Below are 17,696 nucleotides of genomic sequence, written 5' to 3'. Positions count from 1 at the left end.
ACATCGCCTTTTGGGAACGGCGTCGGTTTTGCAGAAAGTAGCTTCCTTGGCAGCCTTAGCTGTTCGTTGTATACCAACTGGGCCGCTGAGCAAACTAGGTCGTCCTTAATCGCAGTCTCAGTATTGTCTCATTATTGCCACAGATAACAATTATTTTTCTGCACGCTGTAAACGAAGAGTCACGGAGCTCAACTGCAACCATTATGGTTAAAATACAAACAGTTCAGTGCTCAAACCAATTGTTATACATCTACGTCCACTTGCATAGCTCCGGTTTTGAGAGTTAGTTACCCTTCTTCTATTTAAAATGTTTGCCCCCTGTGAGAATCGAACTCACGACCCCTGGTTTACAAGACCAGTGCTCTAGCCCCTGAGCTAAGGAGGCAGACGCAAGAGCGTTACCGTATCTTATGTTGTCACTCAGCAGCATGACTCAGCGCACAGGCTGGTGTATCACTGTATCTTGCTGGTATCTGGCATCCCCGTTCCTCTTTAGCAACGGTACATATTCTATAGTCTAGCACACGTCATCGACTTATGGCATAACGAAGTTGAAATTAGTCTCCAGTTCACTAGATCTTTATATACAGGATGAATCACCTAAATATGAAAAGTTTTTCACATACGTCTACCAGTTTTATAAAAATTTTCATGCGAACAACGGACCAATACGCAAAGTGACATTGTAGATTATCCTCCCCTCTCTCCACTGGAAGATCGCAATAGTAATGTAAAGAAACTTTAGAATTGTAAACACTTCTGTTAAACGTTTTTATAATGCCAGTGTAGCCTGATCATGGGGTATCACCTCGAAACATGCCGCTAAATAAGTAGTTTAGTAGTCAACAAATTTTGTGGCTAGAAGCGGTATACTTTAGAAACAGTCATGGTCGATTAATGGTCAATATGACTTCAAATTATAGAATCACCTAAAACTTGCACCGCAAATACTGCGGAAATGGAAAGTACTATTGATGTGCGGCTTTCACGGAATGGATTGGTAGTCAGGGTTTCTCGTTGTTAACCAATCAACAGATTGTAATAATGCTTAGGAAGTGTGTCTTTTGTGCAAACATATACTTTTTTAAATGGAACAGTACCTATTGGCATTAACGAACTAAAAGTAGGGTAAATTCGAATGTCAGTGGGTTTGTTGCAGGATTCTAGTGCGAGTCGTTTACGAGACATCGTATTTTGAAGACTGACACTTGTACCACACACTAAAGAAAAAGACAAGTGCATACACTAGTTACATGGATTATGACGAGTAACAAGACATTTGACCATCAAAGGTTGTGTTCCAAATGACCGCCGGCAGCGGCAACACACTCTTCCAGTCTCGTGTGGAACGACTGCTGCATACTTGCTAGGGTTTCAGCGGGGCTGTCCGAGCAGGCTGCAGTAATAAATAGGATGGTGCATTTCATCATGTGTAGTTGGTATGTCCTTGTTGACAGCGTCTTTCAGCTTTCCCCAAGGGAAAAAGGCTACGGGCGTCAAATTCGAGGAACGGGCCGGCCGAGATACACGTCCTCTGCGTCCAACACAACTGTCTGGAAACAGTACGTGAAGGCAAACTGTAGTTCTTCGTGCAGTATGGTCTGGACAGACATCATGTTGGTGCCACAGGTTTCTCCAAATCTCCAGAGGAACTTTTTCTACACCCATGGAAAGTGGTCTGTTAGAGGCTGCGATAATTGTGCGCGTTCAGTGTGCCGACTATGAAAAACTGGCCTATAAGCTGACGGTTCACTATCTCATTCCACACGTTTCCACTACAAGGGCGTATGGTAAAGGTGGTGATGATCACGATAATATCGGCACTGCAACTGCAGCAGTAACAGAGACCCATCCAGCTTTTAACTCGTCTCCAGAGCCTCCTCTGTTCCGCGTGAAGTGTGGTGACCGTGGTAATTCCGATGAGTACCAGAATCACTGAACTGCGAAGTGCAGTGAAAAATCAGGTCCTTCAATCAACTACAAAAAGTATGCCTACCATTTTGAGTCCTATGAGAAATGATTTGCAATTGCACACAGACAAAATTTATTATAATTTAGAAGTTAATGTCTAGTAAAGTCGTTTGGAGTATCCCAGTGTACTGCAAGTTGCTCTTAGACATACTATTAGAAATGGGCATCCTAAACGAAAATCTATTACGTATACTACACTTGCTTAAGAGTCGGAGACATGCAGTTTGAAAAAGTGAAAACATTTAAGTATCTAGGCGTGGACATCACTTCGAGAAATGAGATTGAATCTGAACTGAAGAAGAGATTACGGACGGGCAATGCGTGCTGCTTCACACTAAATAGATTACTTTCATCACAGATATTATCTAGGAATTTAAAGATTAGAATATACAAAACTATTATTCCACCAGTTATGCTGTATGGGTGTGAGACTTGGTCTCTCACTGTGCAAAATAAAAAGCCGTTTCGAGTAACCGAAAACAAAATTTTGAGGAAAATTTTTGGAGAAAAAGGGATGACATTAGCAGAGAGTGGCGAAAACTGCATAACGAAGAGGTTCACGAACTCTATTCAAGCCCTGACATAATCAGTATTATTAAATCACGTAGGCTACGATGGGCGGGTCACGTAGCTAGAATGGATGAGGGCAGGGCAGCGCGCTGAGTACTGGTAGGGCACTTGGGGGGAAAACGTCCTCTGGAGAGATCGAGGCGTAGATGGAAGGACAATGTGAAGGCTGATTTGAGGACCTAGGTATTGAAGGTGAATGGAAAGAAATTGCCCAAGACAGGGACAGATGGCGAAAATACGTTGCTGCGATAATGCACTCTCGAGTCCGGTGTGACCAGTGAGTAAGTGAGTATACTACACCCGGTGCATTAAACAGGATTCTTTTGAGAGTAAATACTTTGCCGAGTTTCAACCATTATGTGACCTCCTTCGACAGGCGTTCACGAGGAGAAAAGAGCCATTCGACATTGAGTATTTTTACGTGGATCTTGTAAAGGCGTATGGATGCACTTGCTGCGATCCAGAACTCCCCCCTCTCCGAAGTGCTTTGTTTACACTCGAAACACGTAAAAGGATAACAATACTGCAGGTAAATATTGCTCGAAGTAAACTGTCTATGACTCAAATGCGAAAGCTAACTGACGAGGTGAGTGTTGATATAACTTGTTTGCAAGAACCATACCGTAGAGGTTCAAATGGTTCAAATGGCTCTAAGCGCTATGGGACTTAACATCTGAGGTCATCAGTCCCCTAGACTTAGAACTACTTAAACCTAACTAACGTAAGGACATCACACACATCCATGCCCAAGGCAGGATTCGAACCTGCGACCGTAGCAGCAGCGCGGTTCCGGACTGAAACGCCAAGAACCGCTCGTCCACAACGGCCGGCACCGTAGAGGTAATCAGGTCCCACATTTCCTGCTGATATGGTAACAATAACTCAAATGTTTTTATTCCACTCTTTGATCATAATATCAATTCTTTTGGCGATGACCGGTTTCAGTCAGTAATGACCATCCTCAGATCTTTTCTACACCATGTCCTGAAGTGTAGGTTGGTCATTACTGACTGAAACCAGTCATCGTCAAAAGAATTAATATTGTGATCAAAGACTGGAGTACAAAACATTTGAAAGTACTGGATTACTGTTCATATACGCGACTAAGTCGCAGCTGGTGTAACAGTAACTGGCCACGATGAGGCAATGTCTGCCATTGTCGTTACAAGTAGGATGTTCCCTGTGACAAATGTGGCACAGCTGTGTGACAAGCACATGGTCACACAGAAGTGAAGGACGTGCAGACAAAGCGGGTTGTAGTAAGCCTATGCATATAGTGCGGTTGCTCTATATGGGCTATGTGCGTGTCTCCTTGTGGCAACAGGCGCGAATGCAAAATCCTCTCTGTAGCGCAGTAGGCAAACTGACGATGCTAGAGGACGCACTACGGGAAATGGACCTCATTGTTTTAAATCCAGAAGGCCAGCCGAGTATATTAGAGGGACGAGCAGGTATAACCACTAATACAGATGTCATTTTAGCAAACCGCATTGCACCAGTTAGGATTCATAGTTGGTAAGTGCTCCAGTAAGTAACATACAGTGACTATAGTGCAATTGTCATCGAAGGGGGAAAAGACAGTAACACAGGGAGACATCAGCGGAAAGCAGGAAAGCGGATTGGCATGGCTTAATTGCCTACCTTGCAGAATTTCCAATGGAATCCTTTCCTGTACATGTAGATTATGATGCGCACCTAGTAACTGAACACTTGCAAAGAGCGCACGACATTTCTATTCGTAAGAAAAAGGTAAACAGTTAGGAGCCCAGAAGGTTCCACGCTGAGGCGAAGGGTAAGATCGACAAGAAGAGCTTGTCAACGTGCTCTAGGGCAATCAGAGCGCACTGCTAGACTCCACGAATACAGGGCAATTAAGATGCGCTAGAAAGCATTGCTTCAGGAAACCAATGAGGGGGTGGCATGACCCCATGATCCCACCCCTTGGAGCCGCATCTGTACACTACGTCTAAATTTACTGCAACTTGATGTGTGTGTTTCCTTCAGTAAGAGGTTGTAACTAATGGCCTACATGGTCTGACATGCACTTTTGTCGTGGGGTTACGAAGCAGAGCCCCATACAGAATGTGTTGGAGGCATTTCTGACACTCTATCTGCGTGTTGCCACAGTTTCAAATGCTGGAAAATCTCTCCTGGAAGCATTTTAGGTTATTTTTATCTATTAGATGGCCGTATAAATACCACCCTGATTGTAAACCATACAGACTTGAACTGAGCAATATGGGCTCACCACTCACACTCAGTATATTAATCTTTTATTTTATGTGTGTGGTAGCTCACATGTACAACCTACCATACCACAGGGGTTTACGAATGTGTGTAGCATAAAAACTGAGTCCTTATATGTTCTCAGAAGAGTATCAATCAATCCAAACAGCTTCAATATTTAAAACAGTTGTTTCTTAAAGATAATTGCCACTTTTAAGTACATACTCACATTGATGGTAAAAGACTAATGGTTCCAGCAAGTCCATTGTTTTTTTTTTCTGTCTCTGTTATTGGTAAGGAATTCTCACAGAGCCTTTGAATCTAATCTGCAGAATAATTATTTGTGCTGAACAAACTGCAGATGTGCCACTTCACGCTCATATTGTGTCACAGTGGCAAGTCCTACACTGACAAAACATGGCACAAGAAATTAGTATTACACTGAACATTACTAACACATTCTAATTTTTGAGCCACATCGCACTGGTGGCGGACCAGTCAGTTTACGTTGGCCACTCTTTGGTTTGCTGATCTGGCTGCTGTTTTGTTCGTTAGAGTAGTTGAAAGCTGGCTTACGCACGAGCGCATAGCCGAAGTCGCGTATGAGCGGCGTCTTCTCCCACTTCCGGCTACTTCACGTGTGTGTGTTAGCAGGAAGCGCAGTAGCAGCAAGCAGCCAGGTGCTACCCGGGAAAATTTTACTGGCGCGTCCAAGCTGCCAGATTCGCACATGCGCAGATCAGTCGGAGCTGTAGCGGGGTGTGTGTTTATGTTTCGTGATTTTGCTGCTTTCTCTTCGATTACAGCTCTCACGTCAAATGAAAACAAAACGGATTTCTGTGTCTGGCAGCTATCAAATGAATTAGAATACATACACGTAATCACAGAAGACTAATATATGTTATTAATTTCAGTTTTCTGGCTTTAGTAGCATGTTATTAGCAATCAAGCGTTACCGTCTCGCAGACAGTTAAGTTGTTTTTGTCAATTTGCTAAGGAAATGTGGCTTTTATTAATTTTTTCCGTAGAGGCAATCAATTTATTTGAGAACAAGTGTTTCGTTCCACACTATTGGCTACTTTCGATTGTTCACTAACGTTTTCATTTTCTGGCACATATAGCGTTGTTATGCCATAATACCCCCCCCCCCCCCCGAACCATGGACCTTGCCGTTGGTGGGGAGGCTTGCGTGCCTCAGCGATACAGATGGCCGTACCGTAGGTGCAACCACAACGGAGGGGTATCTGTTGAGAGGCCAGACAAACGTGTGGTTCCTGAAGAGGGGCAGCAGCCTTTTCAGTAGTTGCAGGGGCAACAGTCTGGATGATTGACTGATCTGGCCTTGCAACATTAACCAAAACAGCGTTGCTGTGCTGCTACTGCGAACGGCTGAAAGCAAGGGGAAACTACAGCCGTAATTTTTCCCGAGGACATGCAGCTTTACTGTATGATTAAATGATGATGGCATCCTCTTGGGTAAAATATTCCGGAGGTAAAATAGTCCCCCATTCGGATCTCCGGGCGGGGACTACTCAGGAGGATGTCGTTATCAGGAGAAAGAAAACTGGCGTTCTACGGATCGGAGCGTGGAATGTCAGATACCTTAATCGGGCAGGTAGGTTAGAAAATTTAAAAAGGGAAATGGATAGGTTAAAGTTAGATATAGTGGGAATTAGTGAAGTTCGGTGGCAGGAGGAACAAGACTTCTGGTCAGGTGATTACATGGTTATAAACACAAAATCAAATAGGGGGAATGCAGGAGTAGGTTTAATAATGAATAGGACAACAGGAATGCGGGTAAGCTACTACAAACAGCATAGTGAACGCATTATTGTGGCCAAGATAGATACGAAGCCCACACCTACTACTGTAGTACAAGTTTATATGCCAACTAGCTCTGCAGATGACGAAGAAATTGAAGAAATGTACGATGAAATAAAAGAAATTATTCAGATAGTGAAGGGAGACGAAAATTTAATAGTAATGGGTGACTGGAATTCGAGTGTAGGAAAAGGGAGAGAAGGAAACATAGTAGGTGAATATGGATTGGGGCTAAGAAATGAAAGAGGAAGCCGCCTAGTAGAATTTTGTACAGAGCACAAATTAGTCATAGGTAACACTTGGTTTAAGAATCATGAAAGAAGGTTGTATACGTGGAAGAACCCTGGAGATACTAAAAGGTATCAGATAGATTATATAATGGTAAGACAGAGATTTAGGAACCAGGTTTTAAGTTGTAAGACATTTCCAGGGGCAGATGTGGACTCTGACCACAATCTATTGGTTATGACCTGTAGATTAAAACTGAAGAAACTGCAAAAATGTGGGAAATTAAGAAGATGGGACCTGGATAAACTGAAAGAACCAGAGGTTGTACAGAGTTTCAGGGAGAGCATAAGGGAACAATTGACAGGAATAGGGGAAAGAAATACAGTAGAAGAAGAATGGGTAGCTCTGAGGGATGAAGTAGTGAAGGCAGCAGAGGATAAAGTAGGTAAAAAGACGAGGGCTGCTAGAAATCCTTGGGTAACAGAAGAAATATTGAATTTAATTGATGAAAGGAGAAAATATAAAAATGCAGTAAATGAAGCAGGCAAAAAGGAATATAAACGTCTCAAAAATGAGATCGAGAGGAAGTGCAAAATGGCTAAACAGGGATGGCTAGAGGATAAATTTAAGGATGTAGAGGCTTATCTCACTAGGGGTAAGATAGATAGTGCCTACAGGAAAATTAAAGAGACCTTTGGAGAGAAGAGAACCATGTGTATGAATATCAAGAGCTCAGATGGCAACCCAGTTCTAAGCAAAGAAGGGAAGGCAGAAAGGTGGAAGGAGTATATAGAAGGTTTATACAAGGGTGATGTACTTGAGGACAATATTATGGAAATGGAAGAGGATGTAGATGAAGACGAAATGGGTGATACGATATTGCGTGAAGAGTTTGACAGAGCACTGAAAGACCTGAGTCGGAACAAGGCCCCCGGAGTAGACAACATTCCATTAGAACTACTGACGGCCTTGGGAGAGCCAGTCATGACAAAACTCTACCAGCTGGTGAGCAAGATGTATGAGACAGGCGAAATACCCTCAGACTTCAAGAAGAATATAATAATTCCAATCCCAAAGAAAGCAGGTGCTGACAGATGTGAAAATTACCGAACTATCAGTTTAATAAGTCACAGCTGCAAAATACTAACGCGAATTCTTTACAGACGAATGGAAAAACTGGTAGATGCGGACCTCGGGGAGGATCAGTTTGGATTCCGTCGAAATGTTGGAACACGTGAGGCAATACTGACCTTACGACTTATCTTAGAAGAAAGATTAAGAAAAGGCAAACCTACGTTTCTAGCATTTGTAGACTTAGAGAAAGCTTTTGACAATGTTGACTGGAATACTCTTTTTCAAATTCTAAAGGTGGCAGGGGTAAAATACAGGGAGCGAAAGGCTATTTACAATTTGTACAGAAACCAGATGGCAGTCATAAGAGTCGAGGGGCATGAAAGGGAAGCAGTGGTTGGGAAAGGAGTGAGACAGGGTTGTAGCCTCTCCCCGATGTTATTCAATCTGTATATTGAGCAAGCAGTAAAGGAAACAAAAGAAAAATTTGGAGTAGGTATTAAAATTCATGGAGACGAAGTAAAAACTTTGAGGTTCGCCGATGACATTGTAATTCTGTCAGAGACGGCAAAAGACTTGGAAGAGCAGTTGAACGGAATGGACAGTGTCTTGAAAGGAGGATATAAGATGAACATCAACAAAAGCGAAACGAGGATAATGGAATGTAGTCCAATTAAATCGGTTGATGCTGAGGGAATTAGATTAGGAAATGAGACACTTGAAGTAGTAAAGGAGTTTTGCTATTTAGGAAGTAAGATAACTGATGATGGTCGAAGTAGAGAGGATATAAAATGTAGACTGGCAATGGCAAGGAAAGCGTTTCTGAAGAAGAGAAATTTGTTAACATCGAATATAGATTTAAGTGTCAGGAAGTCATTTCTGAAAATATTTGTTTGGAATGTAGCCATGTATGGAAGTGAAACATGGACGATAAATAGTTTAGACAAGAAGAGAATGTGGTGCTACAGAAGAATGCTGAAGATTAGATGGATAGATCACGTAACTAATGAGGAGGTATTCAATAGGATTGGGGAGAAGAGAAGTTTGTGGCACGACTTGACCAGAAGAAGGGATCGGTTGGTAGGACATGTTCTGAGGCATCAAGGGATCACCAGTTTAGTATTGGAGGGCAGTGTGGAGGGTAAAAATCGTAGAGGGAGACCAAGAGATGAATACACTAAGCAGATTCAGAAGGATGTAGGTTGCAGTAGGTACTGGGAGATGAAGAAGCTTGCACAGGATAGAGTAGCATGGAGAGCTGCATCAAACCAGTCTCAGGACTGAAGACCACAACAACAACATGCCATAATAAAGAACAAAACGTGACAATACAGTTCTGGTACTCCAAGAACATTGGCAACCCGAAACCCATACTGAGAAGCTCAGTACCAGCTACTTCAGTGTGAATCTGGACATGCGAATGTGCAGTGTAGCTGAATCATACATTTTAATATGGTTTACGAAATTCTGCTGCTCTTGGTGTATTCTCTGATGTTCCGTTTCTATTATGCCATAATGTAAGGTCTGTTACTTCTGTACACATACGAACATATATAAATGTTCACTTGAAGATAATTAAGCAGGCAGATTTTGTCAATAGTATTAAATAAAATAGTTTGTTTCAGATATATTGACAGCGTTAACAGACTTTTACAAATGTGCCCTCTGTGAAACACAATATTTTCTATTAGAAGACATTTGTCTGTTGAGTCCTTTAGGCTTGACATTATTTCTTAACTAGAGTTGTAAGTCTTAAGTGCTACTCTGTGGTAAATCATACACTGGCAGCATACAGCGTTTTATAGTTTTAGCTCCCCACACCGCTTTATATTTACCCCGAGTGTGGAGCACACTGACAAGCAAAAGCATTATGACCACTAGCCAACGCGAAGTTGGATGACGTTTGGTGGCTTTGCGGGCAAGTGACGCGGTAACAAAAATACATAAGCATAGCAGACTCTGACAGGAAATTACAGTAGAGAAGATATGGGCTGCAAATGCGGAAATCCATTGAGATAAGCTACTTAGACAATGGGCAGATTATTATTACGCAGAGCCAAGTATCTCGAGAGCGGTGCAGCTGGTAGAATGTCGACGTGCTACTGTCGTGGGCATGCACAGAAAGAGGTAGGGCAGTAAAACTACCAGTTATCGTTCAATGTTGGACGTCCACGACTCTTCACAGAACGTGGGGTTCGGACGCTTATCTTCTCTGTAACGCAGGATAGATGGTGACCTGTAGCATCTCTGCTCGTGCATGCACAAGTAAAAATGGTTCAAATGGCTCTGAGCACTACGGGACTTAACATCTGAGGTCATCAGTCCCCTAGACTTAGAACTACTTAAACCTAACTAACATAAGGACATCACACACATCCATGCCCGAGGCAGGATTCGAACCTGCGAACGTAGCGGTCGCGCGGTTCCAGACTGTAGCGCCTAGAACCGCTTGGCCACTCTGGCCGGCCATGCACAAGTATTCCGGAGCAAAGCGTTCATATACATTGTTGAACATGGAGCTCCGCAGCAGACCACACCTACTTCTTCGTATGTTGAATCAACGACATGGTCAGTTAAGCGGAGGTTTACTATTTTCGGCCCGAAAAAAGCATGTTCTTTGAGAATTTTTTCTCGGGATGTGTTATAGATATCAATGTGAAATTTGGTCAAAATGTTTATTGATATTTCCTCTACAAACTGGAATTTTTTCGACGGGAAATGTAGAAGAGCAAAGGCGGAAGTGCCGTCGGAACGAACAAAATTTCGATGTAGACCTCCACGCGTGGTATGTCGCAGGTCAGCCGGCTCGTCTGAAATCAAAATTGATTTGACGTTAGTGGAGTATATAAGATTCTTTAAGAGTTGTACCTCGCTTAAGTTATTTGGACCATAGGAAACAAAATGGCGGCCATTTGAAAAAAAAATAAGGTATTCTTCATCGATTTTTCGACTTCGTCGGCCCAGTGAAAATATTTATAGTTGATGGATCAGAATAAAAGTGGTACAACTATTAGACAATTTACTTAGCTCCGTCGGAAACAAAAAAAAATGCCAATCGGTTCGCTAGATTTGAAGTCACCATACCGCGCGATAAAGAAAAGTCATTTCGAGAAAAACGCGGTTTTAGTTTTGACTACATATAAATGCAATATGTGTAACTTACGTTCAATCTGCTATTCCGGGTCCGTAAACTAGTCCTTCCTCTTCCTCATAGAGGGCGTTCTGCTCGATCTGTTCCATCCTGCGCTGCTCCAGAGCCGCGCGTCCGGCCGGTGACAAGCGGTTTTCGGCCTCTTGAATCTGGTGGTCGTCCGAATGCTTGGCGCACTGTGTCGAATTGACTTCCAGGGTGACGTCCATCGTTGTCATGGTCTTCAGAATTGCTCAATACCCTTCGCTGAAGCTGCTCACTGCTAGGAAAGTTGCAATCTCCACAGTCTTCGCGCCAGAATGCAAATGCTCGGGGGCTAACTTCCAAACACACGCGTTCAAACTTTCAATTGAATTTTGTGTGTTTCCTCCCAAGCACCGGTACAATAACTCGTCCTCCGAAATAAAATAAAAAACTGGTGCGTGAGAAAAGCCGATTTCAGGCAGGCGCACATTTTTTGTTCAACAAAGAATAACAAACATTTCCGTTCCGTATTCGGAAAAACCGTTTCAGAGGTGGATTCTAAACACTTTTATGGATCCAAAAATGCAATTTTTAAAAAATCGGTTTTTTAACCAAAAGATAGTAAACCTCCCCTTAAGACTGCAGAAGGTACGGAACGATGGGGGCTCGAACGTCGATGGAAGCGTCAATGGAAGCGCATTGGCTCTTCGGGTGGATCACATTTTTGCTACGCTAGGTCGATTGTCGTCTCCACAAACGCCGTCATCGAGGTGAACGGCGGGTCGGCGGATCGAAACGTGCAGCACGCTTCGGGCGCAGGCTGGTGGAAGCAGGGGTCTCCAAACCTTTAATCCGCGGGCCACATTGACTCCTCATTAGGGCCAAGATCTACCTAGTGGGATTAAAACACCCTAGCACTCCACGATCACCGTAATGTAAGGCTAAAGGAAAGATGAAATTGCAAAAATCTGAGGTTGTGGAAATAGCTAGCACTGAAACGAACTACGATTTTTATTTAATTACATAATTTTGATTGGTGGCCGCACCTGACCGAAATTCTGGCATATTTTGTTCTGGCGAATTTCACCGATAAAAAAGTATATCACTGCACATTCTTCACGAAAGCGTCCTGCAAAGTTAACGACATCTCAAAATCATTGTTAGCAACACTATAACTGCAAGACGTAACAGAGGTAGAGTATGTCAACGCATTGTTATTTCAAGCGGCGCTACAATAAGTTTAGTTATGTAGTCTTGTAGCGAGTAGCAGAGCCAGAGGATATATTTGATAGTTCTATTGCGTGATTGTGTCTATGTTGCGAGTGTCTCACTAGTGTTTTATGCGCTGTACTGGTAGGTGAGACGACGAAGTGTGGGACAACTCAAAGTTTGAATTCGAAGAGACAAGGAAAATCGAAATACGTATAGTATTACTTGAGTATTTTTTCACTGTATTTTTTAGTGGAACTACAGTGTAATTGTGAGTATTTAATTTAGTAATTAAAGTACCTTAAAAATAAATTCATTGCATTTTGTTTAGGCTGACTACTCCCTAGTTTTATTAGTATTAAATAGCACAATTTTATTTTCAGGTTACAATCTTGTGAATTTCTGTACAAATATGGAAAAGAAACGAAAGGTTGACAGTGAATTTAGAATTTTTAAAGAGCAGTGGGGATGTCAATATTTCGTGGTGGAGTCAAGCAACAAACCAATGTGTATTATTTTCCATGAAGCAATATCAGCATTCAAAGAACACAATATAAAACGTCATTATGAGACTAAGCACTCTCAGAACTACTCCAAGTTTAAAGGATGCGAACGATTAGAAATGTATGAGTCTCTGAAAGGCCAGCCAAAAACCCAGCAGTCGCTGTTAAAGAAAGTAAATGCTGAACAACATGCAGCATCTTGTGCTAGTTTTCGTGTGGCTCATTTAGTAGCGAAACATTTATCGACGGTGGATTAATGAAGAACTGCATTATTGCAACAGCAGAAGAAATGTGCCCAGAAAAAGTTAATGTATTTAAAAACGTAAGTTTGTCGGCAAACACTGTGGCTCGAAGAATAGATGAGATTGCACAAAATATATCAGCACAAATGCGTGGCAAAAATCAAGACATAGACTGGTTCTCTTTGACCGTCGATGAGTCAACAGATGTATCAGATACTGCTGAAGTACTACTTTAAGTATTGACAAAAATTATGAAGTGTATGAAGAGCTCCTTGATGTTCACAGTATTCACGGGACGGCCATTGGCGCAGATATTTTTAAAGGAGTTGAAAGGGCAGTTCATAAAAACAATCTTCAGTGGAAGAAATTAAAATGTATTACAACTGATGGTGGCAAAAATATGTGTGGGAAAAATAAAGGTGTTGTTGCTCTCCTTTCTAAGGTCATAGAAAATAACAGTGGCTCAAAACCATTAGTAGTGCATTGTATTATTCATCAACAGTCTTTGTGTGGGAAACATTTAGATATGTCAGAAGTTTTAAAGGCAGTTATTTCAGTTGTTAATTACATCAGATCCCATGCACACAATCATCGCCAGTTCCGCGAGTTTCTTGAAGATATTGAGGAAAGCGACTTGCCATATTATACTGCAGTGCGCTGGCTTAGCTGCGATAAGGTTCTGATGCGTTTTTTTGAACTCCAAAGAGTAACTGAATTTTTTTTTTGAAAGAAAGGAATCGCCCTCTGGCTGAGTTAGGGAACGGTGAGTGATTTAAAATTGCAAGGCGGAAACCAGCTTCCGCCTGATTTACGCAGGCATGTTAAGTCCTTTCGACAAAAGATAGCTTTGTTTCTATCTCAGTTGGACAAAGTATGCTTCACGCATTTTAATACATACCAAACATTCAGTCAGCAAACTGAGATTCCGTTTCCTGTAACTTTCGCAATTGAAGCTTTGGGCGCTTTAAAAATTAATTTTGAATCACGTTTTTCAGATATCGATGCAAATTCAAACGATATCAAGATATTTCAAAATACCTTTGACGTCGATATAGAAGCGTTACCCGCAGAACTTCAGTTTGAAATTATTGATTTGCAATGTAGCGACTTTTTTAAAGAAAATCATTCAAAGTCAATATTACTGGAATTTTATAAGTGTCTTAGATCCACACAGTTTCCAAATTTACATAAATTTGCCCGTGGCTTTTTTCCGCTTTTGGCACTACTTATTTATGTGAAAAAATTTCTCCAAAATGAAACATGAAAAAAGCATTTACTGATCATAATTGAGTGATGAGCATTTGAAGTCGCTGATGATTATCTTTAGCAGTAAACTTGATCCACAACTGGAGATAACTATGAAAGGAAAGTTACAGCTACATAAAAGTCACTAATTATCACTAAGATGTTAAATTTCTTTATGTGAATACTCTAACACTGTTGGTTTTCAAGATATAAATTAATTAGTTATTTTTATACATCAGTTATAACAAAAATATCCAATATCATTATGTACACCAGGCATTGTATTTTCTTTAAATTGCCTTTGAATAAAAATTTGTTATACGATTTACTTGCTACGTGTATTTTACAACGTAATGAAAAGAAAGTGAAACCTCGCTTAAGAAGCATCTTCCATAATGACTGGTTACTAAGGCTAGTCGCCGAAGTGGCGTTCATTTGAAAGACTTGCACCAGATTCGTGAGTAGAATAAATTGCAAAGAATTTTTTTGCTTGAAATGTTTTTGCCAAACTAGTCTGTTAACCGTTCTTTTTTTTCACTATCGCAAGGAGAATGGTCTGTCTGTTTATTGCGGATAGCCACAAGTTTAACCATGACTTTCCGCTTTGCAAAGATAGAGCTCCGACAATGTCGCGGTGTATTGGTCGCGATAGGCCTCGAAACTCAATTGTTGGCAGTATAGGTACCACCTCAAATACACTCCTGGAAATTGAAATAAGAACACCGTGAATTCATTGTCCCAGGAAGGGGAAACTTTATTGACGCATTCCTGGGGTCAGATACATCACATGATCACACTGACAGAACCACAGGCACATAGACACAGGCAACAGAGCATGCACAATGTCGGCACTAGTACAGTGTATATCCACCTTTCGCAGCAATGCAGGCTGCTATTCTCCCATGGAGACGATCATAGAGATGCTGGATGTAGTCCTGTGGAACGGCTTGCCATGCCATTTCCACCTGGCGCCTCAGTTGGACCAGCGTTCGTGCTGGACGTGCAGACCGCGTGAGACGACGCTTCATCCAGTCCCAAACATGCTCAATGTCGGACAGATCCGGAGATCTTGCTGGCCAGGGTAGTTGACTTACTCCTTCTAGAGCACGTTGGGTGGCACGGGATACATGCGGACGTGCATTGTCCTGTTGGAACAGCAAGTTCCCTTGCCGGTCTAGGAATGGTAGAACGATGGGTTCTATGACGGTTTGGATGTACCGTGCACTATTCAGTGTCCCCTCGACGATCACCAGAGGTGTACGGCCAGTGTAGGAGATCGCTCCCCACATCATGATGCCGGGTGTTGGCCCTGTGTGCCTCGGTCGTATGCAGTCCTGATTGTGGCCCTCACCTGCTCGGCGCCAAACACGCATACGACCATCATTGGCACCAAGGCAGAAGCGACTCTCATCGCTGAAGACGACACGTCTCCATTCGTCCCTCCATTCACGCCTGTCGCGACACCACTGGAGGCGGGCTGCACGATGTTGGGGCGTGAGCGGAAGACGGCCTAACGGTGTGCGGGACCGTAGCCCAGCTTCATGGAGACGGTTGCGAATGGTCCTCGCCGATACCCCAGGAGTAACAGTGTCCCTAATTTGCTGGGAAGTGGCGGTGCGGTCCCCTATGGCACTGCGTAGGATCCTACGGTCTTGGCGTGCATCCGTGTGTCGCTGCGGTCCGGTCCCAGGTCGACGGGCACGTGCACCTTCCGCCGACCACTGGCGACAACATCGATGTACTGTGGAGACCTCACGCCCCACGTGTTGAGCAATTCGGCGGTACGTCCACCCGGCCTCCCGCATGCCCACTATACGCCCTCGCTCAAAGTCCGTCAACTGCACATACGGTTCACGTCCACGCTGTCGCGGCATGCTACCAGTGTTAAAGACTGCGATGGAGCTCCGTATGCCACGGCAAACTGGCTGACACTGACGGCGGCGGTGCACTAATGCTGCGCAGCTAGCGCCATTCGACGGCCAACACCGCGGTTCCTGGTGTGTCCGCTGTGCCGTGCGTGTGATCATTGCTTGTACAGCCCTCTCGCAGTGTCCGGAGCAAGTATGGTGGGTCTGATACACCGGTGTCAATGTGTTCTTTTTTCCATTTCCAGGAGTGTATGTGGCGGGCCGGATACCGGCGATGTCCGGCCAGCTAACGCGGGCCGTTTTGCCGGCCCCCCGCGGGCCGATTACGGCCCACTGGCCGTAGTTTGGAGACCCCTGCTATAGGGAGACATTCTCCTGCGCTTGCATGGGACCTGTGGTAGTAATCGAAGACACGCTGACAGCTGCGAACCACCTGCACCCCTTCATGCTTGATGTCTTCCCCGACAGCGACGTCATCTTTCAGCAGTACAACTGTCCGTGTCTCGGAGGCAGAACCGTGTTACAGTGATTTGAGTAGCAAAATATTAGGGTAGTTGTGCTGTAGAGTCTAGTTTTGAAATGAATGTTATGCCAAGAACTGCTTCCTTATTTTGCATTCCTTTCTGGATAGGATATGACAAAACAATTCTCCAAGTACAGTAACTCCGCATGCGCCCTTTGAACAACATGCCGCAGTGCTGCACATGGTCACGTGATGCCTCAGGACGCTAGACTTTCCAAACAGAAATGCGACGAAAAGCGAATGAGCAGGAAAACAACAAGCACGAGTGTCCTATGTCAGCGTAGCTACATATGCGCAGTAACCTGTTTTCGAGTGTTCACTGCCAACTATTCAAGCGAAGCCTACGATATGTCATTTAATCACTGCTAGCAATAACACAAACACCAATAACAACAAAACAGAGGCGCAGTAATTTCTGTTGTTTCAAGGCACAGCTTCCCAGACCAGTTTACCTTTTGTTAGATTACAAATGAAATCAGCTGCTAATGTTGACACTTGTGTCATGGATGTGATGATAAGATAAAAAATTATATGTTCTTCCAACCGTAGCTTGATGAAGTCATTCAAGAAATTACAGTTGGCATATCTATCAAATACTGAATAGGAAAAGAATGTGTGACAACTATGTCGCAACCAGTTTATATCTCACGTAGGGATCGTGAGAATAAGACAAAGGCGATTAGGCACATAAACAAGACATTTTTCCCACGCTCAGTACTTGAACGCAGTAAGACAGAAAATCGATAACATTGTTATGCTGTACCATCCAGCTTGCATTATACAGTGGCGACAAGATTATACAGCGTGTTCGGAAATTTCCGTCCGATGTTCTGGGACTTGTGGTGGGTAGTGAGTACATAAAATTTTGAATAGGAACCAATATTCGGAAACGCGCCGTTTCAGTTCTACTACTGTTTCGGCTCAGATGTGTAACGCGTCAACGTCTGCTGAATGAAAGATGGGTAGCCGAGGTGGTCCAACCGCATACCCGCCGCGATCGGTGGATTTAACTCCAATAACCTACTCCTTGTGGAGTCATATGCAAAGTTTAATTGACGGCACTCCTGTAGAGGCAGGAAGATCTGCTGGCATGAGTTCCGGTCG

General features: G+C 43.2%; 1 non-coding gene across 1 annotated transcript; it reads right to left on the bottom strand.

Moving 5' to 3' along the window:
- Positions 1 to 312: 312 nt before the first annotated feature.
- Positions 313 to 385, bottom strand: Trnat-ugu (transfer RNA threonine (anticodon UGU)). The gene has a single exon. It is a non-coding gene; the product is annotated as a tRNA-Thr (tRNA).
- Between the last annotated feature and the right edge of the window lie 17,311 nt (positions 386 to 17,696).

The sequence above is a fragment of the Schistocerca gregaria genome, chromosome 2 (assembly GCF_023897955.1).
Source record: "Schistocerca gregaria isolate iqSchGreg1 chromosome 2, iqSchGreg1.2, whole genome shotgun sequence".
NCBI classification, from domain to species: domain Eukaryota; kingdom Metazoa; phylum Arthropoda; class Insecta; order Orthoptera; family Acrididae; genus Schistocerca; species Schistocerca gregaria.
The sequence above is the reverse complement of the archived record's forward strand: the minus strand, read 5'-3'. Positions and strand labels throughout refer to the sequence as shown.